Below are 19,963 nucleotides of genomic sequence, written 5' to 3' on the forward strand. Positions count from 1 at the left end.
CTGAGGTGATTATCTGAAAACCCATTCATTTCTGCATTAAGAGCTGAACTCTTTTTGGTTCCAAAGAGGGCATGTGACCAGCAGTTCCTCAGCAAGCAGAGCATAGACCACTGCTGCTTAAACAAGCATGTGCCAAATGGAGCTCGCTTTTATCATTCTGACACTCCAGCCTCTCTGCTGTCACTAGAGACCAGGGAGGAGCAGGACCGATGCGAGTGCAAGAACAGGGAGGGAGTGGTCCATGCTATTAATGTATTGTTAGTGGAGAATGTAGGTGATATTAGTTGATATTAAAATATCCACTGAAAGGTGGACCATTTCTGTTAACAGCATGAGCTGGCACTTCTAAATGTCAGAGGTAAAATACTCCTTCCCCTCAGAGGTTGTCCTGTTTTCTCCCCCAGAGAACCCCAGAGAGCCCCACTGGGGAGCATCTCAGGTTTCAATCATGCCTCTCAGGGCAGAGTAGAGGCTATTTATCTGCTCTTTTTATAACTGTTGGCCCCTCAGAACTTCCTTTTTCCTCCTTCTGTTGATGGCAATGTCACAGTGACCTTTCCAGGGCCAACCAAGCCTGGCACTTCTCTGGGGCTCTACCTCCCTCCTTTTAGGTTTGGGGAAGCATCCAGAGGCTTGGTTGGCTCAGAAAAGCCTCTCGGAGTGGAGCTGAAATTTAAGCTTTAGAAGGGCAATAGAGGGCTGTCACAGACTCAGCATCTCTGACCCTGTGTATATACTGGATGAGAGTCTATTTCTGGTCTTCCATTTACATGTGTAGACTGTAGACCTCACTCAGTGCAAACATCTTTCTGAAACCCCTCCCTCTGTGCTGAATTAAGTTGGAAACTATTTCAAAAGCTACAGAAGCTATGGCAATTTGAGGACTTTTGCTAGCCAATATTTCATATCAGAACTAATGTAGTATCAATATGGTGCCCCATCTTGGCAGACCAAATTAGCAGTTTGAAAGGTATGGTAGTACCAGTGGATCACTCATAAATGTTGAGATGATTGGTGTCTCCCTTGGCCTTAAGCCAGCTCTCAGAATGAGCAACCCAGTTGGTGGGCTGCTCTGACCCTTCTCCTGGAACCTGTGAGCAGAGCAAATTCTGCATCTTGGATAATTGAAGTTGCTATGTCTGTGCTGGCCTGAGGGGTGGAGAAAATAAGGAGCTCCACTGCCTATAGAATAAAACCTAAGGATGCCTTTCATGATATGGGTCTTGTCACATGCCAACTTCCTCTCGTAGGGTTATCCCACCACTAACCTTGAATTATAGGAAACAGCTAGCTATGCTGAGAGACTTGCAGTTCCTCAGACAACACTTGTTCTCTCATCCATTCAGGCTTGGCCATACCATTACCTTTGCCCAGATTTTTCCATTTACTCTCATTCCCTCATTTACCAGAATAATTCAAGACTAAGTTCTGGCATCTTCTCATGCAGGAGGGCTTTCTTTGCTCAGTTCCCCAAATGGCATCAGTTAAATGCAGACTTTATGTCCATGTACTTAATATCACAGATAAATAATGTCACCTTTCCCCTAGACCACATCGTCCTCATCCCTGCCTTCTGCACCTTTGGAGATGTTATTTATATTGTCTGGGACACCTTCCCACATACTTCCTTCTATCCTCAGTGTTGCCCCTCCAGGAGAATTCTCTGGGGATGTTTTTTTCTGCTTATCTCAAGTCTGATTATGTTTTTTTATGAGCACTGTTCTTACAGTCCCTGATAGCTACCATGAACTCTACTGTTCAGTGGTAATAGTGTGGTGAAACTGAATCAGAAATCTGCAGGAATTGATCACTTGGGCCTTTTCTGTTAACAACAATACTGTCAACAGAAGAGTAGAATCCAATAATTTCTGATTGCTATTTTTTGGACTAATTTATCAAGATATGTATATATGTTATCGATACAAGTTGAATATTTGTTTTTCTCCTCCCTAAACTCAATGCATCCACCTCTGCTTAGCTTACTTTTTATTTTTCTCTCTCTCCTCAGGGTAACCTTGACTATCTTGTAGCCCTAGTGATTCAGGGCAGGAAGCCCAGGGCCTTTGGCTTGTCCAAAGTGTCATGGCAGACACTCAAGTCTTGGCTGTTCAAAATCCTGGTAAAGGCTCTGTTTCCTCCTCCTGACATTTGGCCAGGCCCCCTTAGGCATCTCTCTTCATGAAAAATATTGACCTTGCTAATTTCAAGGACTAAAATTATCTTTTTCTCTACATACTATTTCTTAATCTTTCTTCTTTCAAGTGAGAAAAGAGAAAAAAAGTCAAGGCTGCAATTTTTTCCTGATCTCTTTAAAATCTGTACCTAGCCTATGATTATTTCTTCTTAACTAGCAAAAAGTTCAAAAGTTACTAGTTTCTTCAATTAACTACACCCCCTCTTTTATTTTTTTATAAATTATAAGTACCCAGTTAGCATTAAGTTCTTCTTGGCTAAACTTTTTCTTTTATAATCTGTTTCCTAAAGGCATCATATTTTTTTCCTTAAACATTTTTAGAATAGTTGAACATAACCAGACTTTTTTAAAACAAGGCATCCAGTGGTTACTTGCGGATAATTTGGAGCCTCACAGATGGGGATGAGATAATGGTGCCTATAAGAATCATGGGGAATTTAAAAAAATCTACTTGCTCACCCTCTTCTCACCCCACATCACCCCGAAGTCTAAGTAAACCGAGGAGAATATAATTTTTTTAAAAAAGCTATTTCGATGATTCTAATACACCCCCTGATTGAGACACATGGTCATGATGGTTCCAGGCAGGCAGGACCCATCTGAGGATTGTGTGAAATTCACACAGGAGTCACAGTGAGGAGCAGAAGTGGGGGTAGTTAGATGTGATGGTTCTGGGAGGCTTTTAGAAGAGTTATGTGTTGTTTTGAGTTGCATCTTGAATAAAAATAACTGCAACAACTGACATGTACTGAGCACGTACTTGTGGAGCACTTCATCTATGTCATCATGTTTAATCCTCACCAAGGATGGTATTTTCCCCTATTTGTACAGATGGGGAAAATGGAGCTCAGAGGGATCAAGTGCTTTGCCCAAAGTCACACAGCAAGTAAGTAGCAGAGTTACTATTTAGCCCTTCCGTCAGTGTGATTCCAGAGCTCTCACTGCTGTGATGTGTCCAATTTAGTAGAAGGAAAGCAGCAGAGAGAGACTCATGGTGTGGGTTATGGCAGGAAAGTTATCCTACCTGATCAAAATCTTTGCAGGAGACAGTTATCTGGGTTTATGAGAAGTCCTTAAAGTCAATTATGGACATCACCATTAGGCTGAAAATTGTTTTTGTGTCTCTGGGAAGATGAGAAGGGCCAAGTTTTTGTCATCATGAATAGACCTGGTATATGATCATCCACCTCAATTTTTCTATCTAATTTCATAATCATAATGCATAATCATAGTACTTTCTTGGAGATCAGAGGGATTTTAGATCCCATGCAGTCCTTTTTCTTGTCCTACTTCCTCATTGGGCAGGTTTTATTCAAGGGAAGGCAGCAGCCAGCCAAGTCCAGCAGAGCTACCCCAGACATCCCAGCGCAATGCGGTCCGCGGCCGGAGGCGGCGGTAGTGAGACCAGCGCAGCGCTGCAGCCCCCTTCCCTTTGCGGATTCCCTCTGCTCCCTGGAGTCACTTGGCTCAGGGGCTCCGCTCCGTTGCCTGCCGCTGGGGACCGTCCGAGGGCCCTCCCCGCGCAGGTCCAGATGCCTGTCACCCCTCCGCCCTTCAGCAGAAAGTGAAGTTTGAAGAGTGGGGAAGAGGGAGGAACCATGGATGTGGAGAGGGAACCTGGAGCCGAGGCGTCTGACACCCTAAGCTGTTGGAAAACTTGTCCCGGACAACTGCAGATCAAATAATGGGGACATTGTGGGCTCAACACTGAATTTGTGAACTTAGAGTTGCTCAGTTTCATAAATGCAGCTTGATTTCAGTTTCACATCACCCCCAGCTACCTAAATTGAAAAAGCTTGAGCTCAGTGACAGTAGCATCTTTGGAGGTCTGGACATGTTAGGAGAAAACCTTTCAAATCTCACCCATCCGAACGTCAGCGCATTCTACTGCAAAATATCAGCACCTTGGAACCTTTGAAAAAGTGGGAATGTCTGAAAACCCCGAACCTGTTTAACTGTGGGGTTACTAGTCTGAATGACGAGGGAGAAGCTTCTTCCCCTGGCTAGGACCGAGAGAATTAAGAAGCCCCTGGTTCAGATGCCCAGATGAATGGTGAGCACGAAGAAGAGCCCTGCGAAGGAGAACATGCGGAGGATGAGGACGGAGAGGAGGAGGAGGAGTTTGATAACCATGAAGATGAAAAGGAAGAAGAAGGTGTAAATGGGGGGGGAGGGCAACGAAGGTGAAGTCAGTGGGGAGGAAGAAGAATTTGGACATGATGGAGAAGGTGATGAAGATAAGGGGATGAGGAGGAAGAAGAGGAAGAAAAATAAGAAAGTGGGAAGGTAAAAGAGAAAAGAAAAATTGATAATGAAGGAGAAGATAATTAAGACCAAAATAACCTGCAAAAAAAGAACTGCTCCATATTGGCTGGACTGCTCACGGGTAGCAGTTTAAATAATAATAGTTATACAGGTAATAATAGTAATAAAGGGTATCAGTAATACCAACCACAGGACCTCTCCCACCCAAAGAGCCAAAGAACAGTTCCTGTGACATTTCTGCCTTCCTCCATTTGGTCTGTCTTCAAAATCCACCATCAGCGTGAGGATATCACCCCAACAAAACTGCACGTCCTGTTAGGTTCTCCTGTAAGACTTGCTGAGCAGGGGTCATCATGGTCAGTGAGTCAGCCATCAGTGGCTGCTAGTTACATCAAGACTATAACAGCATTCTTATTTTCTGTACAACAAAGAAGGCTTGTAAATAAAATCTTAGCATAAAAAAATAGTTTCCCACAGCAAGGAATGAGTTGGCCCAAAATATCAATGGGGCTGAGGCTGAGAAACCCTGGTATAAATGTTCAAGGCATGGGATGGGTTTGAATTCAGCGCCATATTTACTAACTCTGTGACCTTAGCCAAGTTACTTAACCTCTCTGTGTCCTATCTACAAATAAGGCTCCTGACAGCTCCTTCCTCCCAGGGCTGTTAAGAGATTTAGACAAGTCAGTGTATTTGAGACATGGGAGCAGTAGCTGGCACACATCACTTAAACATTCTTGACTCAGATGCATTAGTAGAAGGAAGATAATAATAGTATCTACCGTGAAGATAAATCATGTATGCAAAATGATTGGGACAGTGATTTGTACACCCTAAAAGCTGTATACATTCCAGTTGTGATTATTACTGTTCTTATTCCCTTTTTAAACAAGTATTTGGGCCTCCTGGGCACAAAGAGGTGAAGTCACTCGGCTTACAGCTATTAGATAGCAGAGTCACGATGAGAACCACAAACTCATGAAAGAAGGAAAGCTCTGTCCAGTGTGAGAGTTACCAATTCTCTTTAGTCCTTGGCAACCTGTTTAGTAGAAAGCCTGGTGGGGCACGATCCTTCAGGGTAGGAACTTTGGAGTCAATGTAGAGAGAGGCACTCTGACCTACAGTGTCACTTAGCAACCATGTAATTCCAGAGCTGCCTTTGAAAAAGGAAGACTGCGGGTCATTCACGGAGGAAAATCACGAGATGGTCAAGTGTCTAGATCAGAGTGGTCAACAGGGGAGAAAGTGATTTTAATTTCTTTCTATTAACTATTACTGGAAGAGGTATTTCTTTAAAAGATTTTGTGCAGTCATTGCACTGTTCCAATTTAATTCACCATGGTGATACTAGTGCCTTTTGAAAAAAAATTCTTTTTTTTTTTTGTAGTTGTTTTGAGATGTTGAAGAAAAACCAAATTTTGAGCTTTCTCTGAGTTTATAACTTCAGGAATTATAACTACTATCAGAAAATGAGCCCAGTTAAGGTTAACATACCTGTTTAAATGTCTTTAGAAAAAACTATGTATTTTAAATGGATTTGTTAATTAGATTCTCTTTGATGACTCATATTGGCAAAATATAAACTTAGGGCTCTCATTATGACATCAAGCAAGACCTGGGTTGGGAAAGCCGCAAGCCAGTCTACCTTTTCAGCCAGGTATAACTGTAACTAAGTGTTTGTCTCCTTGCAATCAGGAACACAGCAAGCACAAAATAAGTGAAAGTAGCAGATTATTTGGAGACCTTTCCAACCTGTGTCTGACCTTCTTGATTCATTTGCAGAGGTAATTGCCTGTGGAAATAGCTGTGCTTTTATCTGTGGTGCTATTAAAACACTGGTTGAAATGAGGTGGCACAGACTGCATGGATAATGGGGTAGCGTGGCGTGGGAGCTGTTGTTTTATTCGACAGATGAGAAATGGCTGAAAATAACCTTCTGTCTCCCCTGTAAGAATTTTGCTTGTTAAATGACATTCACCAACACAGCAGAGTTTCAGCGTGGTATAGGAATTTTAGCTATTCTTAGCAAGATATTAAGTGAGAGTTTTCAGGCTTTTCTTGTTATAAAGTAGGCAGTGTATGGGTGTTTTATATTCCTTGATTTCGGGGGCACTTTCTGTGCTCAGGGGAATAGCTGTTCCAGCTTGGGGAGGAATGAGGACACCATGCTATTAGGACATTCGGAGTGGAGTAGAGTCATTCCTATCAGTGTCCCCTGCATCAGGGTACCACTGACCTGTAGGATCACTCCCTCATTCTCTCCTGGTTTCTCTGTCATTTTTCTATCTGGTGGGGTAAGTTTCGCTGCCTTCTTGGCCTCATCCTGCCTCCTCAGTATGGCCCAGTATTTCTTCCCCCTTTGACCATCCTCCTCCCTTGGAATGGAGCATTACACTTACAACTTATTAAGGAAATAGTGGGGATCCATGTGGTATAAAACAGTGTTTCTCAAACTTGAAGATGCCTCAAAATCCCCTGGAGAGCTTGAAGAGATACAAATTCCTGGGTCTCACCCCCCAGAGATTTGGATCCAGTAGATTTGGAGGGGGCCTGAGAATTTGTATGTCTACAAACTAACTGCCCAACCAACTGATGTTCCTGGTTTGAGACCACATTGTGAAGCCTTTGTGTGATGTTATGATTTGTAATAGTAAATATATATTGTAAATATATATTTCCTCCATGTTTCTGGCACAGAGTTCCTAAAACTCTTGGAATTTCCTGTGCCGACAGCAATAAATACGTCTCTTGTATGAATGAGGTGACTTTTGGAAGCACCTAAGGATCTGGGCTGGATGCCAGAAGAGCCAATCACATGATTAGAGGGTTGGAACTTTTACCTGCCCTTCTGCCCCTGTTTCTCCTCCCCCACCTCCAACCTTCTGGGAGGGAAGAGGGGATGAAGATGGACTTCATTCACCAATGGCCAGTGATTAAATCAGCTGTGCCTATGTTACAAAGTCTCCATAAGAACCCAAAAGGAAAGGATTTGGAGAGCTTCCAGGTTGGTGAACCAGAATGCTTCCAAGTGCCATGCCAGGCCCCAGACTGCAGGAGGACAGACACTCCTTTGTTTAGGGCCTTGCCCTGTGTGTCTCTTCATCTGGTTATTGACTCCTATCCTTTAATATGCTTTGTAAGCACCCAGGAATCTAGTGAATAAATATGTTTCCTGAGTTCTATGAGCCACTCTAGCAAAGTAACTGAACCCAAGGAGGGGTTCATGGGAACCATTATCAGAAGTACAAGTAGCCATCTGGACTTGCAAAAGGCATCTTTAACTGGGGGCATTCTTGTGGGACTGAGCTTTTAACCTGTGGAATCTGATGCTGCCTTTGGCAGATGGTCTCAGAATGGAGTTGAATTGTAGGACACCAGCCGGTGTCAGAGAAATGGTTGTGAGGTGTGGAAAAAGCCCACCCACATTGTAAACCTTGTACAGTTGAACCTGAGGGAACTCACCTCGTTGGGACAGTCTTTTCAATAGTTAGCCAAGAGCACCTTCTGAGCACCTGCTGAATGCTGAGGAAGAAGTTGTTAAATTGACCCCCATAGTTCCTGCATTCCAGAAAATCTTCTATTTATAGAAAAGCACAAGCCTACATATCACTGTAGGAGGTACCCACTCAAAGCCAAGAGGGGAGGGGAACTGAGTCTCAGGGTGTTGAATGGAGGGATGTTAACACTGGGTGGGTCAAGAGAGAAAACTAAGATTTATTTTGGATCTATCCCATGCCAGCACTGTGGCTGGCATTCGTCATATTAATTCATTGAATCTTCACAGAAATCCCAAGAGATGAAGATTTTGCTCTTTCTCTCATAAATGAGGAAACTGGGCTCTTATGACTTGAATTTGTAGGGCCAAGGGCAAGATGTCCCAAGCTGAGCCACTTTGGCATGAAGATTATTTCGAGCTGACGACAGTCAACACTCTGTGGGGTCAAGAGAAACTCTTGCCCTTCCCTTAACTACATAGAAGAATCTAAGTTGGGGGTCTTTCTCAGAATAAGGGTTATTAGCAGAAATAAATTTTATCTGAGTGCCCCATCTATATGAGGGCAAACATTTAATTACCAAATATCTGCTCTTCTTACTGCCCTGTGAAATGCTCTCCTTTCCTCTGAAGTCCCAGACCGCTACCCCCATCTTGTTAGTCCAAGATGACCTATGGACCTCATTTTACCTGACTGTCTTTGGAATTGCCATGTCTGGGTGGATTCCCTGTATGTATGCTATCGAATTTGATTTTTTCCTGTTAATCTGTTTCATGTCAATTTGATTGGCTAGAAAGGACCCTTGAAGGGGACAGAAATTCTTGCCCACTGCCTCCCCCCCCCCCGCGACAGTGGCAGGGCCAATAGGGTTCTTTCTTCTCAGAGACCAAGTTATTTTCACCGCACCATGTTGCTTCCCAGCATAGAGCATGACATGCCTGAGTATCCAGTTAATGTTGGTTGAATTGAGACATCAGATGATTAAGTTAGTAAGCAAATGTTTCCAGGAAATGATGACTCCAGAGATGGTCCTTAAACACACTGCTGTTAATTATTGTTATATTTCCTGAGCATTTTATCATGTACCAGGTACTATGTGTGATAAGCATTTTATCTACATTATCCCACTTACTAAAAGGTGAACTATAAGGTAATTATTAACTCTATATTCTGTATGAAGATATTTAAAGAGGAAAAAGAATTGTCCTGGGATTGGTAGTGAAACCAGGTTCCCAAACTGCAACTTTTTGTCTCCGAAGTACAGAGTTCTCCTACTCTGTGTTGATCTGCGGTAGTAACCCAGTAATCACTTTTTTATCTTCCCCTTGTTACTACTCATTTCTTCCCCCAAAAGGAGATAGATCCATAGCCATGGATTTCAAGACACAGGAAATACGATTTTAAAAGTTGGTTGTCGGTTACTATACCAATATAAACCTTTTTTCACGTCCGCTCATTGTGATCACATTAGGATAAGCACGAGCAGTTACAGCAGCGAAGACCAAAAATACTACATGAACAAAATGAGATATGCTGCTGTCTTGTGGGCCAGATGACATAGAACCAGGATTTAAGTCTGGTTCCCAGGCCTTCCTCCCTACCCTCTCTGCCTTCCTGTATGCATCCACTAATTCTTTAGTCCTTCCTAATCTATGAGTAGCTTCATCCAGAATCACCATGTGGTCAGTATTTCAGCTGATGTGTCAAAGTTCTCAGCAGTTATGGATTTTAGAGATTCCTCTGCAGGCCTCAGTTTTTGCAGGATGAGCTTGGTTTAAGACCTCTCTCTGGACTCCAGTATTTTCCTATTATGATAACTTTTGTGTCTGTCTGTGCAACTAAAAGATAATAGTTCCCGTTCTGGCTAGTGTTCCAGGTTGCTGTCTTAGTGAAATGCCCTCCCATGTGTGTGTTCTGACATTTGACTCCAGGACAATAACTGAAAGAGACGATAACTTTGAAGATTTCTTTGTTCCAACTGAGTACTCTGGGTACTTTTTTCTCATTCCCCCAACAACACAGGGAAGTGAGCAGGTGATATTTCTTTTGTCAGACTGACAGAAATGGAGGGAAAATCAGCAAAGTAATTTGCCTCTGGCCACACAGCTCTAAGTGGCTGAGCCAGAACTTGAACCCAGGAGGGTATAACTCAGAAGACCCACATCTTCCTGTCCTTATCAGATAATACTGGGGGTGCAGAGTCATTGGGTTCACCTCTCAGGATTTGCTGGGCTGTGCTTGACCTAGAAAGCAGAAGATTCAATTTCTGAACTCCTTCTCTGGTTTTTCAGATTCTACTTGCTGTAGCTCATTAATGTCTTGGAAGTGAAAGGATGTCTCTGGACTGCTTTGAGCTCTCAGTGCCAATGTTGTGTGTGTTAATGACTTTTACCCCCAACCCACCAGTGCAGCCACATGACTTAATGAGTAGTTCATCCTAATCAGATGGCGGCTAATGGGGAATTAAGGATCATAAGGCTGGAGATTTTACTGTAGGGGAAATTCATATAACAAGAGTCTTTTTTCTTTTTCTCTTCAAAAAAATGAAGAAATTAAGTCTCATTAAAATAAGCAGCAACAAGCCATAATCTTAATAGATATTGAATTTGAGGCACTATCTGGTTCAAAAGCAGGGGTTGGAAAGGGCTTCTGCTTCCTTGTTTTTTCCTGTTGGCATCTACGAGGTCTGGGGGTGGCAGGATAGCCCGGGTGGGAATAGAGTTGAAGAGGGGAACAGGGAGGAGAGAAGGAAGGAGCGAGTGGAGAAAGGTGGGGGAATAGTATAGTCTGTATCCTGGAAATGAGCTTTTTATAGAAAAGCAACGCTCCTTTTGATCTTTCTAAACTAGTCTGAAAAAAGAAATTGGTGAATATATAATGGACCTTGACCATGAAGAACAACTCAAAACCAACATTTACGTCCATAGAGTTTGACAACATAGCCTGAAATAAAACATAAATTATGAAAGAGGCTAGAAAATCATAGTACTATGCTTCTCAAGGTTCCCAGCAGTAACAGTATAACCTGGGAACTTGTCAGAGATATCCTTTCTTTAGGGCCCACCCAAGACCTACTGAATTAGGAACTCTGGGGTCAAGGGCCCAGAACTGTATCAAATGCCCTCCAGGTGATTCTGACACACACTGAAACTTAGGAGTCGGTGATTTAGTGGAGGATGGCCTTGGAGTCGGAGAGACCCTGGCTTCTGGCCTCTGCGTGCTGTTTCTCTGATGTTGGACTTCATTTTTCTTTTCTGCCAAGCAGTGATGGTACCCACCTTTAGGTTGTGCTATTTTTTATGATTACTACCTACATTGCTCTGAGCTCTTGGCTTTGAAGATTTGGAAACTACTTTTTTCAGGTTTGTGGGGGGTCACCTTGGGCCAGAGCCAGCAATTCCTAATTGCCTTTGTAAACCATCTGTATGGTTGTCAGTAAACATGGCTATCAGAACACACACATTTGCATCTGATCCTTCCCAAAACCCCACTAAAGCAACAACAAAAGAAAGGTCCTTTTAGAGTATTAATGCATTAGGACAAAGAGCAGGAGAGGTGAGGAATATAAAGTGGAAAGCTAGAAAGCAGTGATTGACTTGGCAGACCAAAGAAAGCTGAACCCTAAGATGATGGAGGGGAGATCTAAACAGTAATTTGATTGACAGCAGAACTTCCCCAAAGACTCAAGCATTATGGCAATAGTGCCACTAGAAGTGAGGATGAAGGGGGTGCTAAGAATAGGACTAGTTGAAAGTTTGTTTAAGAAGCATGTCGGCCCTGCCCTGATCCTAGATGGCTCAGTCAGTTAAGAGTCTGACCCTTGATTTTGGCTCAGGTCATGATCCCAGGGTCATGAGATCGAGCCCCTCATCAGGCTCCGTACTAGGCGTGGAGCCCAAGATTTTCTTTCCTCTTCTCCTACCCTCCTTTCCACCCTTCCTCCCCATTTGCTCATGCTCTCGCTCTCTCTCTTTCTCTCTAAAAAAAAAATAAAACAAAACAACAAAAACATTTTTTTCTTTTAAAAATAATTTGCTTTCTTTTGCATGCCACAGGACAGATTTCTAGTTTTAAAACAAGGTACATCAAGAACTAAAATATCCCCCCCAACCATCTTTCTTTTCACCAATTCAAGAAATCCTTCTGGAAACATAAGCAAGTGACTAAACAGGATCAAACCACCAAATCTACAAGTTAATACATGATCTGTTATGACAGAATAATCAAGAATTTTCCCCCAAAGAAAGATTTTAGTTTTCCAAATATAAAAAAGTCTAAGAGGATCATATATGAACAGAAATCTTATTCCAGATTTTATGGTAAAGAAGGATAACACACTGGCAGCCGAAGAAAACTGAAACTCTTTCTAATAAATAGATCCAAATTAAGAATTTCTACAATATTTCTTTAGGACACAGAACCAGAATTCTTTAAAAAAAAAAAAAGAGAGAGGGACGCCTGGGTGGCTCAGTTGGTTAAGCAGCTGCCTTCGGCTCAGGTCATGATCCCAGTGTCCTGGGATCGAGTCCCACATCGGGCTCCTTGCTTGGCAGGGAGCCTGCTTCTCCCTCTGCCTCTGCCTGCCATTCTGTCCGCCTGTGCTCGCTCTCTCTCCCTCTCTCTCTGACAAATAAAATCTTAAAAAAAAAAAAAGAGAGAGAGAGAGAGAGAGAGAAGCATCTAGACCCCCAAGAGATTGAGGACTTCTCTAGGAACTTAGAAAGTCCAAAAGGACAATCCTAAAGTTGACAATCCTACTACAAATCCGTAGTTTCTTCAACACGAACTTCAGGCTGGTCACCCTACAGTGAATTCTCATAGTTGACAACCCCCACTCATACTCACAAGGGTCCCACTGTTAAATATGAGCAGGCATCTAAGGATTACCGTATATTTCTAATCTGAAAAGCAGGCAAACACAAATAAATGAGGAAATAAAGACCAAGCAGGGGTAAGGAAACTTAAAAATATATCTATTATTGACATTCTCAGAAGACAAAAGGTATTAATGTCAATGAAACAGAACAGAATGCTATTAAAAAACAACATTCAGTCCTATGAAATGTGTAAGCCTGATGATTCACAGGCCTGTACCTCTGGGGCAAATAATACATTATATGTTAATTTTTTAAAAAAGCAACATTTAATGAACCTGAGAGAAATGAAAAGTATGATATCGAATGGAAATTAAATAAAAGGAATAGAAGATGGGGCACCTGAGTGGCTCAGTTGGTTGAGTGTCTGAATCTTGATTTCAGCTCAGGTCACGATCTCAGGTTGTGAGATCAAGCCCTGCACTGGGCTTGGGCTTGTGCTGAGCAGGGAACTTGCTTAAGATCCTCTCTCTCCCTCTCCCCCTTCCCTGTCACGTGCGTGCTCTCTCTCTTAAAAGGGGTGGGGGCGGAATAGAAGATAAAATGAAGAAATCTTCCATAAAGTGATAGGAAGAAACTGGAGAGAAAAATAAGAAAATTAGATTAATCTAGGAGTCCAGCACCTGATTCACAGGAGACCTGGGGGGAAAAAAATGAAGGGAAAGAAACCATCAAAGAAATAATCCAATTAATTATGTGACTAAACTATTAACTATATAACTAAACATACATAATCATTTCTCAATATATACATATATCAAATCATTGTGTTATACACCTTAAACTAATGCAATGTTGTATGTCAGCTATGTCCCAAAAAACCGGAGGAAACCAATGACGGGACCAAGAGAATCCTTTACGGATACAACTGAAAGCCTACCTCCATATCTAAGGATTCTCTTTTCAAAATTATTATGTTTTTACCTGACTTGTTTCTTGAATCAGTACTTATTCCCTCAGTGTATTCATTCAGCCCATGCTTTTTTAGTCTTTTTCTGTATTTGGCATAAAAGGGGAAAAGAAAGATGTCAGAGGTATCAACATGGTTTTATCCACATCAGCTCATCTTCCATCACTGCCAAATGGAGTGGCCAGATCATAAGAGCTAACAAAGGCCTGATGATCTAATTCTGCTGGGAATTAAGAGTCAGAAACAAGCATAGGTGTGAGTAGTCTTCTTTAAATTCTGTTTTAATATATCTTTTGCAATTCTGTATGGAACAAAGTCAATTTGGATAAACCTGTAAACTACCCACAGAGAGCAATGATTTTTAAATTATTACAAGGAGGAAAAAGACTCATTAGTCCTTTATCTCTAAGCTTTGATACACCTGCAGAAATGGCTTTTTTTTTTCTAGCCTTCTTGGGTTTAGGAGTAAATTATGCTCTGCAGAGTCATTTAGAAGTTGGGGTACACTTTCCCACAGGAGTAAATTTGTGAATAATAACCAACTTCCTAAAGAAGCCCACAAGTCTGTTTACCCCACTGATGATGAAAAGTATGCAGGTGAGGGGCTAACAGCTATGTAGAAGTCACCCAGGACTCCAGAGAGGCTCTGCTAACACAGGGGTGGGCGCTTCACATCTTCACTCCCTTATGTCAGCAGGCAGATTAAGTGCCCGTCTCACTTCAGGAAGCTGGGGTAGATGTCCCAAAGAGACAGTGATGAGAGATGGGGGAGCGGTATGCCCACTGGCTCTAGACTGGAGTGCTAAGGAGACCCGGGAGCTGGAGAGCAGGTTAAGGGTAAACAAAGAATAAACTAGGAGCTTCGGAACTGCAGCCTCAAAACACACTTCTTATGTCCAAACTCATTCCTGCAACGTCTCTTTTCTGTCCCACCGAAGAGCCTCAAGGCTGAACTACCAGCTTTACTTCCATTTCCAATGCCTTTGATTTGCTCTTTCTGACTAGAGTTTTCTTCCATCGTGGGTTCATAAAACAGAACAGTCTCTCAATTTTCCTTCTTCCTTACCTTTAAAGAAGCTGTGAATAATTTCTTTAAGTGATTAAAAAAAAAGAAACTGACTAGAAATAAAAAGTGTCCTTATTATGCTTATCCTTCCGTCACCCCATCCACCACTGTCCCCACCCTCCATATTTGCTTTCTTTGCTCTTCCCTCCCCTTCCTTCTCCCCTCCCCTCCCCTCCTCTCTCCTTTCCCCTCTCCTTTCTTCTCCCCTTCTCTCTTTCCCTTTTATTTTCACTTTAATCTGCTGGAGGCAAGTTTAAAAAAAGAAAGAAAGAAAATAAAGTAGCCCAAGAAAATTTCCTTGAAATGAAGGCCATAAATTCCTGGATTGAAAGGATTTACTGAAATCCTTGCACAATGGATGAGAACTGAGCCTCAGCAAAAGGCACGCTATTATGAATTTTCAGAACATTGTGGAAAAAGAGTTTCTTGAGAGGAAAAAACAGGTTCAGTATGAAGAATGAAGCATCTGAATGCTTTTGTCTTCACAACAGCAAGAGAAGACAATGGAGAAATGCTTCCATTGAGAAATGAGTGAAATTATTTCGCATCTAGAATTCTACACCCAGCTCAGCTATTAATTGATTGTAAGAGTAAACATTAGGTCTCAAAAATGTTGCTCCCATATACCCTTTCTCAGAAAACTACAAAAAGATGTCTTTTACCAACAAAAACTAATTAACCAAGAAGGTGGAACCATGGGATACAGGAATCAGGGGATCGAAATGAAGCTCCTTCCCAGGATGCTGGAGCCGAGACATCCACACAGCTCCCAAGGGACTAGTTCAGAAGCCTCCAGGGGAGTTTTCTTTTTTCCTTACTTTTTTAAAGTAGGCCCCATGCCCAGCATGGAGCCCAATGTGGGGCTTGAACTCACAACCCTGAGATCAAGACCTGAGCTGACATCAAGAGTCAGATGCTTAACCGACTGAGCCACTCAGGTGCCCCCAGGAAAGATTTCTTTATGGAAATGACATTGATAGGCTAACTAAGGTATTTTAATATATTAGGAGGAACTTTTGTCTGTGGGAGAATTGGAGTCAAATCAGTGATACGTAAACTAAACAAATGAAAAGACCATTATTAGCTGTAGGGAAAAGGAAACACTGTAGAAAAGGAAAAGTGACCTGAGTATCCTGTGTGGTTTAGCTGTGAATATGTCTCATCCAGTCACAGTAATATCCGCACAGATAATTATCTAACTGAATTGATGCTATAACCACATTAGAGGATGGGGCCATGGGAAGAGCTGTGGGAAATGAGTGTGAGATTGGAGGGCAATGGGGAGAAGAGAGTGAAGTTCTCATAAGAGAGCAAATTCTCAGGCCAGCAGATAATTCCTAAGCCTGAAATATCAGGACATGGAGACTTGAGAATGACATTGAACTATGAAGATCAATAGCAAAACAATCAGCTTAATACAATGGAAAATGGGTGCTTCTGCAGAATGGGAAATTGGGTGAAAAGAAAGAATATCTAGGGGAGTAAAGACTTCAAAAGAGGTTTTGGCCACTTTTTAAACGATGTGTATGTGTACATATGCACAAATAAACATGAGAATTTAAAAAGAGAAACAAAACCTTTTGCCACTCTTCCTCTCAATTCCATACAGCAACTTTTAATTTTGGGCCAGAAAAATTAATGTTTATTTTTCTTTGGGTGGGACCCAGAGTTCTTGCTGATACAGTGTTAACTTTAAACTGCTTAAAGAGAGAAAAAAACCTGCCCTTAGGCAAATCAGCATTTTGCCTTGGGATTGAGAAAGGGCCTTTCTACCGTGGGGGATAGTGGGGGGACCCCACTAATTCACATTTAGAGTCATCCAGGGCCTCATCTGCCCTGTGAGGCTCTGTTGTGCAGGGACATTCCAGTCTCCCGGTCTTCCTCCCCACATCACACTCAAGTTCAAGCAATAGCTAGACTTACATGCAATCTCTCCCAGTTAGGTTGTGAGTACGTAAGGCATAGTGCTTTATCTAGAGATATCAATAAATAAAATGTACGTATGAAAAATGTATAACCTCACTTCATATAAAATTAGACAACGGGCATTGAGCAAATTATCCATTTTTAATAGTAATAATGTTTCTAATAGTGATAATAATTAAATAGGTCCTTCCTGAGGACCTTTAACCTTCTAGAATGTCTCAGAAGCAGACCGGCATGAGAGCAGCCCTGGGCTGCAAATGACAGATGTGTCATCACTGCCTTAATGGTCTGACCAGCACCCCAGTGCCTCAGATGTGAGCCTAGTTCTCAAGCCATGGACAAGAGAGCTATTCTTACTGTATCGATTTGGTATAACTATATTTTTAAGCTCAAAATTAAATTAGTTTTCTGGCAGCCCTCCTGAGAAAGCCACCTCTTACTATTCATGCATGACCTCTGGTTCATCGTGGACTAGAAAACAGAGCCGAGCCACGACTGCCATAGAGGCTTATTGAGTTAGAGTCAGACTCACTGGGAGCAAGGGAGCCAGTCGGGGGGCCCTGGGAGGCGGGTTCTGGGAACACTTGCTGATACAGGAGGCAGGAAGCTGGAGATTTGACCCTCTTGGGTATAAGTTAATTTATGAGCTTCCAAGAGCCGTGTCTGCATTATTCAGGCTTTGACTACTTTTGCTTTTCTCTGGCTGCCTTTGTTCAGATTGATAAGCACTCCCTGGTACCTTTCTAGAACTGGCAGCCCTCCTTCCAGTCCTCATTTATAATTCTTCTTGGGTAGAATTTTGTCCTCAGTGTCTTGGGCAGCCATATTCAGCCTGAGTGGATAGACTACTGAAGACTTCGTTCCTTTACATCCAAGCCTTTTTCTCTGATTTTTTTCCCCTCTCAGTCTTCAGCTAAGCCTAAGATCATTTGAAAGAAATCGTTGTGGCCTCTCCATACAGTGGGACAGTATTCATGAACAAAATGGAATGAACCATTGACACATCCACCAATATGGATGCATTTCCAGGGCATTTTGCTAAGTGTAAAAGGCCAATCTCAGATGTTCACATACTGCATGATTCCATTTATATCATGTTTTTGAGGTGGCATAATTATAAAAAAAAGAGAAAAGATTTGTGGCTCCCTGGGAGAGCATGAGTATAAAGGGGGAGCACAAGAGAGATTTCTGCAGTGATGGGACAGTTTTGTCTTCTAAATGGTGAACTGCTTACATAAACCTATCCAGGTGATAAAATGACAGAGTCATACACATACTTCATGACAGCGTAAATCTTCTCGTTTTGACATTGCGCTCTACAACACTTCTACAAGATGGAACCATTGGGGAAACTGGGTGATGGGTATACAGGATCTCTTTGTAGTATCTTTACACCTTTCTGGGAATTTATAATTATTTCAAAATAATGTTTTTTAAAAAGGGATGAACTATTCATAAGGCAACAATATGGATAAATATGAAAATAATTATGCTGAGTATAAGAAACTAGTCAAAAAAGTGCAAAAGTATAAACGAATTGTACTACCTCAAAACTAAAAATGTTTATGTGCAAACAATGCCATCAAGTAAGTGAAAAGACGAAAAGTGAAAAGACAACCCATATGGTGTGAGAAAGTATTTGCAAATCATAGCTATTGGATAAAGGATTTTTATCCAGAATATATAAAGAATGCTTACAACTCAATAATAAAATGACAAACAACTCAACTGAGAAATAGGCAAGATTTAGGTGGACATTTCTCCAAAGAATAGATAAAAATGACCAATAAGCACACAAAAAGATGTTCAACATCACCAGCCATCAGGGAAATGCATACCCAAACTGGGATGAAATAACAGATCTTACTCCCTAGGATGGCAGTAATCAAAAAGACAGATAATAACAGTGTTGAAGGGGTGTTGAGGACATCTGGAACTCTCATACACTGCTGATGGGAACAGAACAAGGTGCAGCTGCTTTGGAAAACAGTTCCTCAAAATGTTAAACATAGTTACCAGATGACCCAGCAGTTCCACTCGTAGGTGTTTACCCAAGAGAACGGAAAACATGTTCATGCAAAAACTTGTTCCTGACAGTTCATAACAGCATGATTCATAATAGCCAAGAAGTAAATCACCCAAATGCCCATGGACTGATGATTGGATAAATGAAATGTGGATTGTCAATATGTCAAACATCATTTATTCAATATTGAAAAGGAATGAAGTGCCAAATTATGCTGCAAAATGGAGGAACCTTGAAAGGGGCCAGCCATAGGAGTTCATATATTGTAGGACTTAATTGATATGAGATGTCCAGAGTAGGCAAACGTATAGAGAGAGAAAGTAGATTACTGTTTGCCGAGGGCTAGGGGATGGGGGTGGGGTGGGGAATGATACTCATGGATAGGGGGTTTCTTTGGGAGGAGGATGGAAATATTCTAAACTTAGACATAGTGATAGTCACCCAGCTTTGTAAATACAATAAAAGCCACTGAGTTGTACACTTTAAATGGATATATTTCATGGTATATGAATTATATCTAATTAAAACATTTAAAAAGAGTACATACTGTATGATTACATTTATAGAACTTTCTTGAAAATGAGAGCTAACCTATGGTGACAAAAAAATATTAGCAATCGCTTGGGAACAGGAAGGGGTATAAAGGGATATGACAAAACTTTTTGGAAAGTGATGAAAGTGTTCAGTCAGACTGTGTGATGGTTTTGTGGGTGTATACATATTTCAAAGCTTATCAGATTGTATATTTTAAGGGTGCGGTTTATCATATGTCAGTAATCACTCAATTTTTAAAAAAGCAAAAATGTGTGACTGTTACAAATAATATATATATTATTTATTAAAAACTAATTTGACAAATATTTATTGGGTACTGGTTTAGTGTTAGCTCCCAGGGATACAATGACAAGGAAAAGATGGGTCTAGCCTTCAAGCAACTCATATAGGCACAGGCAAAGAAAGACACATAAGGTTGCAAAATGGCTTATGTACCATTTCAAGCCTGGGAAGTCATGGTCAACTTCAAAGGAAGGCTTTCTGGAAGTGGTGAAACCCTTGAGCTCAGCTTCAAGAGCAAATGGGAGTTAAAGATAGAAGGTGGGCTTTTTGATGCCATAATGGTCCTCCTTCCTGACACTAACGTAGGAGGAGCCAGGGGAGCACATAGTAGGTACTTGTCATATCTCAGAGGTGACCCGACTTTATTTTTG

At 41.6% G+C, this 19,963-nt stretch overlaps 1 protein-coding gene and 1 pseudogene across 1 annotated transcript in view; both read left to right on the plus strand.

Annotated features, from left to right (window-relative positions):
* Positions 1-19,963, plus strand: part of KCNH1 (potassium voltage-gated channel subfamily H member 1) — a 376,496-nt gene that overhangs the window by 244,230 nt on the left and 112,303 nt on the right.
* On the plus strand, positions 3,797-4,525 carry LOC125086228 (acidic leucine-rich nuclear phosphoprotein 32 family member B-like; annotated as a pseudogene).

The sequence above is a fragment of the Lutra lutra genome, chromosome 15, assembly GCF_902655055.1.
Source record: "Lutra lutra chromosome 15, mLutLut1.2, whole genome shotgun sequence".
Lineage (NCBI taxonomy): Eukaryota > Metazoa > Chordata > Mammalia > Carnivora > Mustelidae > Lutra > Lutra lutra.